This window comes from Nycticebus coucang, chromosome 20, assembly GCF_027406575.1.
Source record: "Nycticebus coucang isolate mNycCou1 chromosome 20, mNycCou1.pri, whole genome shotgun sequence".
In the NCBI taxonomy this organism is placed as follows: Eukaryota; Metazoa; Chordata; class Mammalia; order Primates; family Lorisidae; genus Nycticebus; species Nycticebus coucang.
This window is the reverse complement of record NC_069799.1, coordinates 45,730,349-45,744,292: the sequence shown is the minus strand read 5'-3', so window position 1 is coordinate 45,744,292 and position 13,944 is coordinate 45,730,349.

The window sequence follows — 13,944 nt, the reverse complement described above, 5'->3', positions numbered from 1 at the left end:
GGCTGGTGCCTTAGCCACTTGAGCCACAGGTGCCTAGCTGACCAGCATTAATGTTAAAACAGAAATGGTAAGACTGACAAAACAGATTCTTTGCCACAATAAGACACTAAATTATCAGCAGGACCTAAGGCCATGTAGGGCAAAGGTTGGATAACCTGAAGGTCAGCAACTTGCTTAACAGGTCACTTGAATCTGTATAGTATGGCTTGTCTTGCATTAATAGACTTCCTTGTCTTAACTTAAAACATTTCAAGCCTTTAGATAAAGCTTTATTTCTTTAAATCAATTGCAAATCAAGGACTCTTCAAACCCACCTATAACCCGTAAGCTTACGCTTTGAGATGCCTCTTTGGGCCAAACCAACGTACACCTTCCACTTATTGATTAATGATTTTACCTGCAATTCCTGTCTCCCTATAATTTATACAGCCAAACTGTAACCTGACCACCTGTGACCACCTGCTCAAGACTCCTTGGGTGTGACTTGATCACAAATACTCAGCTCAGAATAAGCTTCCTTAAATTATTTTAGAGTTTGGATTTTTCTTTTTCTGTTAACACTGTTTGTGAGAGGAGGAAGGCATCTTTTCCCAGTCCAGAAAAAGGATTAGCATGGATCCCAGTTCTTCAGGTCAATGCTCTCTCTAAACAATACTTCTCTGCCCAGACCACTACGGGCTGTGGCCTGCTGGAGCCCATTCTCACCAGCCTATAAGAACCCATGTTAAAGTTTTCAGGAGCTGTGACAGCAAGTTGTTAAACATTATTTTAATAATGCTAGCCATTATTAAATAAAATTACAATATGTGTTAAAGACAATGGTAAAAATACTAAAAACTCACCACTTCCTGACAACTTTATTACATTTTACTCTTGCTGAGGCTTTCATGGTTGCTATGTCTCCTACAACTGTGTGGTGGAAACCCACATAATGATGTGTGCTACTGTGTAACTCCTTCCAGTTTTGCATTCCGGACCTCACATTAGTAGCTTGAAAACATGCCATTTTCGTGGGAGTTTACATCATAGAAATCAGCAAATGCTACAAACTGGGACAGGGTTTTCAGAAAGCTGGCTGTTACCCCTCTACCAGCACACCACTGCCAACTGGCATAGTTAATGTGTTCTGATGCTTTTGACATACGTTCAGTTATAAGTTTGTACAATACTCTCCTTTTTCTAGTGTTTAGGGACGTATCTATTTTATTTCTACCTAGGCAGCAAAATCTCATGCAATCAATGATAATCACAGCCCTTGACCTGTTAGTTGAAGGGTTACTTTGCTTCAACACCAAATTAGAGAGCATGCCAAATTAGAGAGCAGAACCAAGGGACAGTGTCAGTCATCGGTCACCTGTCTTAAGAGGCAAGCTGCAACCTTAGGATGGTCCCACTTGTGCCGCATAGATAGTGGGTGTGTCCCAGAGCAGTGGGGGGAGGGGGCTTCACTTGGAAACTTAACTTTATGCCTGGATTTTAGAATGGATTGCAAACCATTTGCCTCCTAAGAATTACCTCAGAAATCCCCAGTCTGTAAGGGTGAGGTTGGGTCCCTGAAATTTGAATTTCAGAAAGCAAGAGGGGAATGTTATTGGGAATGTACTAACTCAGGGAAAAGACCACTTTTTGGATTCAAATCTCTGCTTCCCCATTTTCTGTCCCTGTGACCTTGGGCAAGTCACTTAAACTCAGGGGCGCTTTGGTTTCTTTCTTTATATGAAGGGAGAAAGAAAAACTACCTTGTTTTCATTTTACTTCTCAGAATATCAAGGGCTGTTGACAACCTACAGCTTGATAATGAGATTACAGGTGCAGGAGAAAAGTGAAATCAGTTACTGCATGGATTTACACTGTGCTCAAGTATTTTTGAAAACCATAATACTTCCATCTGCTCAGTTACTATCATTAATTCAATGGCCCTAAAGCAGTGGTTCTCAACCTGTGGGTCGCGACCCCTCTGTAACAATGAAAACACATCCTGCTTATCAGATAGTTACATTACGAGTCATAACAGTAGCAAAATTACAGTTATGAAGTAGCAACGAAAATAATTTTATGGTTGGGGGTCACCACCACATGAGGAACTATATTAAAGGGTTGCGGCATTAGGAGTCATTAGGAAGGTTGAGAACCATTGCCCTAAAGGGTGCTATAACTAACTCTGTTTTGCATTTGAGGAAACTTAAATGTAAAGCTAAGTTACTTGTCCAAGATCATCCAGATAATACCCGAAGCCAAAGTTGCTTTCAAAATGATGTAGTCTATGGGTTATTATATTCTTGGGCTTAGCAGGTGCTAAGTCTCTCACTCATTCGAGAGACATTTAGACACATCAGTAGGCTCCAGGGATTGCCATAGCTTAGGGAGGTACAACCCATATTACTCATCAGCTGCTGTTTATCCTGAAGCCACTGGACAGCCCTCCTCACTTCTGCCTGCAGCCCTGTTTCCCAGTTGACACCAGGTTGCTCCCACATGCTGGCTTGCTTGAAATCCACCACTGTGGGTGGTCCTAGATATGTGACCTGCTGCTCAGTTGGAGAGCTTTCCCAGTTTCACCTCTCAGATTCAAGATTCACAGAGCATCGTCTGGGTGCACAGAGCTTCTGGCAGGGTTGGGGACAGGAGGCTGGTATAATAAGATGCATCTTCTCCATTCTAGTTAATTAAAGTTCAGGAAACTTCAGATGCTATCATCCCAATGCAGAGATTATAGCCTTACCTGCTTCCAGTAGAACACCAAATTAGAGAGCATGCCAAGTGTTTATACATTTTAAAAACTTAAGATGATTGCAAAACAAGTCGTGTTTAGTAAAGTCATTCTGGCAATAGTGATAATGAAATTTACCCTCATCTGAAAACTCAGATCAACGATAACGGCTGTCAGTGTCTTAGTGAATATCATTCTGATGTTCTTTGTAATGCACACATATTAAGATTTTGTTACCTTTATCTCTGGTACCTACTTCTACTATTAACTTTGCCAGTGAGAAGGAAGAATAGCCACTATACTATCTTGTAGACAATTTCCTCACTCACCTATTCATTCAACAAACACTTGAGTGTGTATTAGAGGCCACTCACAGTTACAGGTGCTGGGAAATAGCAGTGCACAAAACTTGTGACGCCCTTAGCTTAGTCACGGGGAGAGAGAGAGAGACAGACAGACAGACACTGGGCAATAAACAAAGATACATGTAAGTCTGCAGCTTGTGATAGGTGCCAAGAAGGAAGTGAATGAGGTAAAGGAAGAAAGAGGGGTGGGAAGAGATGTTCTTACATCAGAGAGGACCTTTCTGAGAATGTGACACTGACATAAAATTAATGCTATAAATGATAGCAACCTGGTATAAGTCAAAAGTCACCGGGGATGACTAGCTGTTTTTCTCTTAAACCCTGTTTCAATTCTGTTATTCGTTGATGTCAATAGATTCTCAAAGCAAGCCAAGGTTTTAGAGGTGTTTAATCCAACACCTTCACTTTATAAATGATGAAACAGAATCACATTACTAGCAAATAACAAAACCTGGCCCAGAGGCTAGCTTTGTGAACACGCAAAACCCATCAATTACTACCTTCACAGCAGCTCCTTTTATGAAAGAATAAAAAAAAAAACATTGTTTTTATACAGTTCCCATGAATACACCATAATCAAATATAATCAATTGCATAGTATTCGAATCTTTTTTCCCTGATAAAAAGTCTGAGGTAAAAGAAAGAACATGGTTTAGAAGTACATAATATCCAGATGGCATTTATTTTTTATTTTTTGCCTTATACTATTTGAACAAGCTATTTCATCATTCTGAGTTTTAGTTTATTTTTGAAACTGGATACTTAGTAAATAAGGTTATCGTCTCAAGGCTTAAATGTAGAAAATAGTGAGATTATGGGCGAAGGGGAAAGGCATATATAAAGAGAAAACTTTAACCTCTTTGGTGCTGGAGAAAGAGGAGGGCTTATTGGTGGCATAGTTTTCTTCCAACTGAATAGGGCTCTACTTAGTGACAGAAACCCCGGGGAGGTGCATGGAGAAACCTGGGTAACCAATTCAGCTGGCTGAAGCCTTATCACTGTGGTTTTTCTTTTAAAGATACAGAACCTTCCTGTTTCCTCTGGTGGCTCTTTTTTCACACTCACTTTATTGCATCACAAGCCATGTGGTAGTGGTTTCATTTTTACCCTGTGAACTGGATTATCCCACTGCAAATCTCCCTCGAGTTCTTGGAAGAATATCTAATATTGATAAGAAACAAGACATTATAAAGGAAATACCCGCCTAAGAAATTACTGAGTGTCTGACATCGTTTGCTTTAGGGAGATCTTAACAGTGTTCTTGAGAAAGGTCCAGTAAGCAAGCCTGTTTTTGATCTCTGAGACCCGCACAGTACCTTGGAAACAGACAAGAATGAGCTTAGTTTTAATGTTTTTCAGTTTTTAGTTGTAGTTTTTCTCAGGCAGGCCTCTCTTTTCCCAGCTGAGTTGACACAGACCCAACAGAAGCAGCAACCCCAAAGAGAAAACGTGGGCTGTATCCCCAAGAATGGAATTAGACTGTTCTCCAGATATGTCTGTCCCCATTCAAGGGTGGTTTCCTGTGCCCTGCAACCTCCTGACAGGGACAGGCATTTCTTCCCACAAGAAAACAGTTTGGCCGGAGGGTTTCCTAAGGAAGCCAGTTACAGATGGCTGTGAGAAGGTCCAGCAGCCTGCAGAGGACAGAAACCTGGTACAGACATTCCATTTCTCTCTTGCCTCCTCTGAGGATGTTTTCTTTTTTCTTCTTCTCCCCCCACCCCTTTTTTTTGAGACAGAGTCTTTCTCTTTCACCCCGGGTAGAGTGCTGTGGTGTCACAGCTCATAGCAACTTCAAACTCCTGGGCTTGAGCAATCCTCTTGTCTCAGCCTCCCCAATAGCTGGACTGCAGGTGTGCACTGCCATGTCTGGCTTGTTTTTCTATTTTTAGTAGAGTCAGGGTCTCACTCTTGCTCAGACTGGTCTTGAACTTCTGAACTCAAGCAATCTACCTGCCTCGGCCTCCCAAAGTGCTAGGAGTACAGGCGTGAGCCACCATGCCTGGCCTTCTTTTCCCTTTTTAAGGAAAAGACATGAGTATTAAATGTGGCAATCATATGGGCTCAGCACCCGTGGCACAGTGGTTACGGTGCCAGCCATGTACACCAAGCCTGGCGGGTTCGAATCTGGCCTGGGGCAGCTAAACAACAGTGACAAGTGCAACAAGAAAATAGCCAGGTGTTGTGGTGGGGACCTGTAGTTCCAGCTACTGGGAGGCTGTGGCAAGAAAATTGCTTAAGCCTAAGAGTCTGAGGTTGCTGTGAGCTGTGAGATTCTGTCTCAAAAAAAAAAAAGTAGCAATCATAGAAATGAGTAATTCTGTACCAGTGACTATGCCTCTGGGCTCATGGAGCTTATTGGCATCTAAGGTCACAGAACTCCTTATTAACAATGGGATCACAATGAAAAATCACATATAAGTGAATTAATACAACTCTGAATCTGAGTCAAAAATTAATATGGAAAAAAAACATAGAAAAAAGCATTCAGATTGGACGTGGGTGTCTCTGTTTGTAATCCTATCACTCTGGGAGAGGGAGGCTGAGGTGGGAGGATCGCTTGAGGCTAGGAGTTTGAGACTAGCCTGAACAAGAGCAAAACTCTTTCTACAAAAGAGTAAAAAATTAGCTGGATGTGGTGGTGGGCACCTGTAGTCCCAGCTACACAGGAAACTGAGGCAGGACAATTGCTTGAGCCCAGGAGTTAGAGGTTATAGTGAGCTGTGATGACACCACTGCCCTCCAAGTCCAAGTGACAGAGTGAGATCCTATCTCAACAACAACAACAACAAGTAATGAACTCTAGGAATAACTGGTTTAGATGAAATGTTTTCCATGTGGTAAAACCATCTCTTTAGAAAAGTTAATTAAAAAGTAAATCTAGGCTGGGTGAAGTGGCTCACACCTATAATCCTAGCATTCTGGGAGGCTGAGCGTAGAGGATTTCTTGAGCTCAGGAGTTTGAGACAAGCATGACCAAGAGGTAGACTTCTATTTCTATTAAAAAAAGAAAAGCTGGGCGGCACCTGTGGCTCAGTGGGTAGAGCACTGGCCCCATATACCGAGGGTTACGGGTTCAAACCCGGCCCCAGCCAAACTGCAACAAAAAATAGCCAGGTGTTGTGGTGGGCACCTGTAGTCCCAGGTACTCGGGAGGCTGAGGCAAGAGAATTGCCTAAGCCTTGGAGTTGGAGGCTGCTATGAGCTGAGACACCACAGCACTCTACCGAGGGCGATAAAGTGAGACACTGTCTCTACAAAAAAAAAAAAGAAAAGTTATCCGGGTGTTGTGACAGGTGCCTGTAGTTCCAGCTACTCTGGAGGCTGAGGCAGAAGGATCTCATGAACCTAATAGTTTGGAGTTGCCATGAGCTAGGCTGACACCATGACACTCTAGTTTAGGGCAACAGAATGAAACTCTGTCTCCCCCTCCACCCCCAAAAGAGAAAGAAATGTAGAATTCCAAGGATTACATACTCATGTGTAGCAATAATCTTCAGCAGTAGTTCTCACTCTTTAGCATACCTAAAACATTGTTAAAAAAAATACAGATTCCTGAATCCCACTCCTACCTACTCTGATGAAATAAGTCTGGGAGTGTAGCCCAGAAATCTGAATTTTTAGTAAGCTCATGAAATGCTTCTGATGCAAGAATCATTCCCAGGATCAAAGTTAGAAAGTCTAGTCTCCCCCAGAAGAGAAAGGAACTTAGTTTGTAACACATAAAGCTGAACTGCAAGAGCATTGGTGTCACACTCCAAAAATCCATGTCCCCATCTTCAAACATTTGCCTTCAAACGCTGGTACATGACTTTAAATCTAACTGATGTTTCTTGGTCTCCATAGCAGCAACTGGTTAGAAAAAATTATAGAGAAAGAAAAAGGTTGTCATTCCTACTTGTTTACATGCAGCATCGCATGGGGCAATGAATACGATATATACAAAACTCAATTAACATAATATTATACCAGGTTTGGCCTGTTTCATTTTAGGGGTTGGCCTGTTTCATTTTCTAGCTCAGGCTGGTCTCAAACTCCTGTGCTCCAGCAATCTACACGCCTTGGCCTCCCAGAGTAAATTGAGTTTTTCTCTGGCATTACCCTGTTTCATCCCAGCTTTGCGAGAAGTGCTCTGGACTGGGTAAAACCACCAGTTCTCAACAGTGACCCCAGGTGGCCATAATAGAAATAGCAGCAACAGAAAACACATGGGTTGTCAAAAGAATTAGATTTATCAATTCTTCCTCTTGGTGTTTAAAAGGACTATTTGGATGGCAGAAACCTGTGTCTGGGACTCTCAAACGATCTGAGATAGGTAGACCATAGTGAAGAGATATTGGGCCCTGCCAATATGCATATAAGGGTTTGGGTGATTGCTTCAAATATTAAAAGATGATGATCTTGTTGAGCTGTGGTACATGTTTTTATACACAGGTATATTTTATATATTATTAATATGTTAATATGTATTATATACACATTTTACATATAGTGTGTATGTGTGTATATACACATATATATGAATGAACTGGTAAAATAGTAATTATTTCTAAGGAATCTGCATAACGACAATCTATCTGCATAATATAATCATGAGAAATCATTTTTGCAATTTTATTTGTGCCTTATATTTCTCATCAAACTCTATTAAGAGTGAATTTGAGTGAATGGTTGGAATTGGCATGCTGATACTTGAGATGTAATTTATGAAAGATCTCCTAGCTTGAATTGTTGAAGAAGTTAGAAGGTCCAGAGTTTAAAAATGCAACCGGAAGTGATTACAGAATGAGCACTTTTTTTTTTTGTAGAGACAGAGTCTCACTGTACCGCCCTCGGGTAGAGTGCCGTGGCATCACATGGCTCACAGCAACCTCTAACTCTTGGGCTTACGCAATTCTCTTGCCTCAGCCTCCCGAGCAGCTGACTACAGGTGCCCGCCACAACACCCTGCTATTTTTTTTGTTGCAGTTTGGCCGGGGCTGGGTTTGAACCCGCCACCCTCAGCATATGGGGCTGGCGCCCTACTCACTGAGCCACAGGCGCCGCCCCAGAATGAGCACTTTGAAGACATTAAACTGGCTTGTCAGATGATGAATATAAAATACATATTTCATAGACCACTATGTCAATCTTAATTCCATGGTTTATATAGTCCACTCATAAAGTTTAATTAAAGGAAATTTGATTTTAAAATAAGCTTTTACTTTTTAGTATCTAAATAGGGGAAATATAGAGCATCAAGTAACAGTTCAAAAATTTCTCTCGGTATCAAAACCATAAAAACTCAAAGATATGGACAGATGTGAATGGTTGGTCTGAATTATAATAGCTTTTAAATATATAATTATAAAGGCTTATATAAATTTTAAATGTAGTCTGACCTCTCTTAAAATTTTATATTACTTCATTAACAAATTAAAATAACTTTTAAATTTTTTTGTTATTTTTAATTTTTTTTAAGAGATTAGAGTCTTGCTCTGTTGCCCAGTGATGCCAGCATAGCTGACTTCAGCCTCAAACTCCTGGGCTCAAGTGATCCTCCTGTAGCTGGGACTACATGCACCTGCCATAACACCTGCCTCATTTTCTATTTTTAGTAGAAACAGGGTCTCATTAAAGGTCAGGCTAGTCTCAAACTCCTGAGCTCAAGTAATCCTCCCACCTCAGCCTCCCAAGTAGCTAGGACTACAGGTGTGCACCACTATACCTGGCAATTTTTTTTCAATTTTTAGTAGAGATGGGATCTCACTGTTGCTCAGGCTGGTCTCGAATTCCTGAGCTCAAGCCTTTCTGTGCTTCCCAGAATGCTAGGATTATAGGTATGAGCCACCATGCCCAGCCAACACTATTTACTCTTTTTTTTTCTTTGAGACGGAGTCTTGTTTTGTCACCTTCCGTAGAGTGCTATGACATCATAGCTCACAGCAACGTGAAACTCTTAGACTCAAGTGATTCTCTTGCCTCAGCCTCCCAAGTAACTGGGACTACAGGCACCTGCCACACAATGCTTGGCTATTTTTAGAGGCAGTCTTGCTCTGGCTCAGGGTGGTCTGGAACCTGTGAGCGCAGGCAATTCCCCCCAGCCTCAGCCTGCCAGAGTGCTAGGATTACAGGCATGAGCCACCTCGCCCAGCCATCACTATTTACTCTTCATATAATCCTTTGAAACCTCATAGTTCCTAGCACGTGATTTAAAAAGATAATGTCTTAATTAAATTTCAAGCATTGTTTTGAAGACGGGGTCCTGTCTTCCTCTTTCTGCAGTTTAGCAGACTGACATGACATAAATAAGATATTGAATTTCCTTCCTAATGATATATAGTAGGCTCCTGGTAGAGGTAGGACTTGAACTCAGATCTCCTGATTCCCAAACCAGTGTTCTTTATACTATCTCTTGAAGGTTTGCCACTTAATATTTAGAGATTTCCCGGCTAGGAGCTAGGCTAAGCCATCAGAAACAGACCTATGAGATTTTCTGTTTGCACTTAAGTAATGAATGAATGAATGGAATGAACATAAAACATATAAATCTTTCTATGAATGTTAGTTCAGAGTCAGTGAAAGGGGTTTAAGAGCTTTTGTCACTGGTGTGAATGGAAAGGCTGTGGGAAGTCAACTGTTTCACTTATTAAGGGCAATTTAAGAACAGGAGTCTCTCCTTATTGATGATGTTTGACCTTTTACTGAACACTCAGATATTTGATAAAGACCAAAAAGTCCCCATCATTAGACCTGTGCATCTTTGAAAGTCAGAGCTTGGGGAAGGTGTGAGAATTGAGGACCATCAATTTTACTCAAAGACAATTTGAGGGGGAAAGTAAATTAACTGTACAGGAAGGAAATGCATCATTTTTTATATTGCAACAAACAAATAATGTGGAGAATGCAAAACTTTCACCATTTTAAAAATAAAAGGCAGAATTTCACAGAATTTGCAAGGCTATGTCATAGCTCATGCCTTTCAGAACTCTGAGGGGCCAAATGCATATGTGTTTGCTTTTCTCTGCTAGTAAAATTTGTCTTCTGGCTGCTCAGCCAATGTACTTGGCTTTGAACATGAAAATCCCTCTTAGTGACTCAGACAGGAAACTAGTATCTGAAAATCAGTTCGGCGGTCATATAGTTTACCAGCCAAACTGAAACATTTTTGAGAGTGAAAGAGGGTGCTATTAATAATTACATGGGTGGAGCCTAAAAGTAGGGTCACCGAAGCTATAAATCACACATGCTCCCGTTTTATCTAAAGAATAATTTACTTTAAAAGGAATAGTTTTTAGTAGCAAATGAATTAAAAACAACTCAAGAATTTGCTAACTATTTTTCTTCTGGTTTTCCGTTCTCTTTTTATTATAATGATTTTTAAAAGTCTATTTTAAAAAGTGAGTTAAAGGTCCCTCATCTTTATGTACCTCAGCTCCTAATTTTGGTCCTCAGAGGTAGCCACTGCTGACACCTTAAATAGTATCTATCCTTCCGACATTTCCAGTGCACAGAAAAACAGTGAGATGTTACTCTTGGAGCCATATTTAAGAAGATCTCCGGAGGGTGAATACATTGGCTTCATGGTATGAAATGTAATGAATTTGTTGTCAAAATGCCGTTTATAGTAACTATGGGTATATTAGTTATCTAGACCTGTTGTAACAAAGTATCAGAAATGGAGCACCTTAAAACAACAGAAATAGATTGTTTTACAGGTCTGGAGGCTGGAGGTCTGAGATCAAGGCACGGGCATGTTACCTCTGGAACCTGTGTGGAAATCCTTCCTTGTTGCTTCCTAGCTTTGGTGGCTTGCTTGCAGTTGTTGGCATTTGGGGACTTGCAGCTGCATAATTCTTATCTCTTCCTTTGTCATCACACGGTATTCTCTTGGTGTGTCTCTCCCTTCACTTGGCCATTTTCTTATAAAAATGCCAGTTACACTGAATTGGGGGCTCACTCTACTCCAGAATGCCCTCATCTCAACTGTGTACAGGTAGAACCTCCATAATTGACGATCTCCTTAAGTTGACCTAATCTGCATAGACCAGAAATGGACCACATGTACTTACCAGTACCAACAGGTCTAGATCCTTACAATGACCACCTCCATATGTTGACCAGTTCGTTACAGTCCCTTGGGTGGTCAATTTATAGAGGTTTTATTGCAATTCTGTCTACAATGACCATATTTCTAAACAAGGTCACATTCTGAAATACTAGTGGTTAGAACTTCAAATGAATCTTTTTTTAGGGGGGGGGTACAATATAATCCATAACAGCAGGTAAGCTCTGTAAACCAATAAATTAAGGCTACCGTCTGTAATAGATGCTCAGTAATATCTGGAATTTGGTTCTTTCTTCCCATGCTTGAGAGAATTTATATTGGCAATTATTTTTTATTTATTTATTTTTTTAGAGACAGAGTCTCACTTTATTGCCCTCCATAGAGTGCTGTGGCACCACAGCTCACAGCAACCTTCAACTCCTGGGCTTAGGAGAATCTCTTGCCTCAGCCTCCTGAGTAAGTGGGACTACAGGCACCTGCCACAACGCCCAGGTATTTTTTTGTTACAGTTTGGCTGGGGCCGGGTTCGAACCTGCCACCCTCAATTTATGGGGCCAGTGCCCTACTCACTGAGCCACAGGCACTGCCTATATTGGCAATTATTGAGAGATGGAGAGAAACCTGCATGAACTGACCTCAGCTAACCAGAATCCTCAATTCACTGAAAAAATTTTATTTTCAAAAGAGGGGCCATTAGCGACTCTCAAAATAATCTACTATCATGGGAATAACTTATTAAATATTGAGTAGATACAAAACATTATTTATAAATATGTGTACAGGCTTGGCGCGTATAGTTCAGTGGTTAGGGCTCCAGCCACATGCATCAGGGCTGGTGGGTTCAAACCGGCCTGGGCCTGCTAAACAAAAATGACAACTACAACAAAAAAATAGCCAGGTGTTGTGGCTGGCGCCTGTAGTTCCAGCTGCTTGGGAGGCTGAGGCAAGAGAATCATTTAAGCCCAAGAGTTTGAGTTGCTATGAGCTGTGACGCCACGGCACTCTACCGAGGGTGACATAATGAAACTCTGTCTAAATAAATAAATAAATAAATGTACAGTAAGAAGAAGTCTAATACAATGAATACCTGAGTAGCCCTACAAAACAATTTTTTTTTCCCCGAGTTTTACACTGTCAACTGGGCTAGAGTGCTATGGCTGCCTCATCCTACCTCACTACGACCTCAAACTCCTGGGCTCAAGTGATCTTCCTCCCTCAGACTGCCAAATAGTTGGGGCTACAGTTAGTTTTTCTTGTTTTTAATAGAGATAGGGTCTTGCTTTTGCTCAGGCTGGTCTGGAACTCCTGAGCTCAAGGGATCCTTCCACTTAGCCTCCCACAGTGCTAGGATTACAGGCATGAACCACCACACCCAGCCGTATCACACAATTTAAAAAATAAACACAGCCGTATCACACTATTTTAAAAATAAAACATTACCATTATCCTTGAAGTATAATTTTTAATTACATATAATTTAATTTAAAATGTATTTTTTCAATACATTTATTTTTAATGACAAAATTAATATATTGATAGAGGCTTGTTATCAAAAATATTTATAATTTAGAATTACATAGAATAAAAATTTAAAGTTTACCCATGTACCTCTAGACAAGATACATCACACTTAGAATTGAGGAAATGTTTGCACCCTAGTTCATATAACCAATCACTTATGTTTGTTTCCATTTTTCTACTATTACAAATAATGTTGTAGGAAACATGTTTCTACATAAAACATTGCACCCTTGTGTAAGTCTATCCACAAGGTAAATTCCTAAATGTGGAAATGTTGGATAAAAGGCATGAATGTGCATTTTAAATTTACATGCATTTGAGTTAGTTTCCTAGTATAAAATGTTAACTTTGATATTCTAGACCACATATAACCCAATTGACTATCCTCCATACAAAAATAGACTCTGTTGACAAAGGAGTCCAGGAAAAGGCCCATGATGCTAGGGTCACCAGGTGGAATTTCCTGGGGGCAAGTACTTTACTGTTACACTAGAGGGCTAGTCATTCATTTGACTAATATATCCCCTACCTACTGGGTTTTCATATACCTAGGTCCAGTTCTTCCCGTGGGATCTAGTCCCCATCTCCTTGAAAGACCTGCTCAAGGACATAGGTAGGCAGTTTTCTCTTTTCTTTTCCATAAGACCTATTTTCTAGGTCTCTTGAGTAATTTTGAATATAACAATCATGTTATTTATTTATTTATTTTTGCAGTTTTTGGTCGGGGCTGGGTTTGAACCAGTCACCTCCTGCATATGGGGCCGGCGCCCTACCCCTTTGAGCCACAGGCGCCGCCCAACAATCATGACGTTTTTTCACATTTCTCTATTCACCTTTATAGTAAAACCTCTAATTTTCTATGCGTTCTGATTTAATTTCTCTCTTCTCATTTGCACTTGAATCTACTCCAGTCAGGTTTTCATTTTCATTTCTTCATTAAAACTGCTTGTCTTTTTTTTCTTTTTGAAACAGAGTCTCACTATGTCACCCTGGCTAGAGTGCTGTAGCGTCACAGCTTACAGCAACCTCCAACTCTTGGGCTTAAGCGATTCTCTTGCCTCAGCCTCCCAAGTAGCTGGGACCACAGGTGCCCGGCAATGCCCGGCTATTTTTATTATGTCACTGTTGTTTGGCAGACCCGGGCTGGATTCGAACCCGCCAGCTCTGGCGTATGTGGCTGGCATCCTAGCCGCTGAGCTACAGGCGCCAAGCCTCAAACTGCTCTTCTTAAGAATATCACTGACCTCTACATTTCTTTCTTTCTTTCTTTAAAAAAAAAAAAAAATATATATATATATATA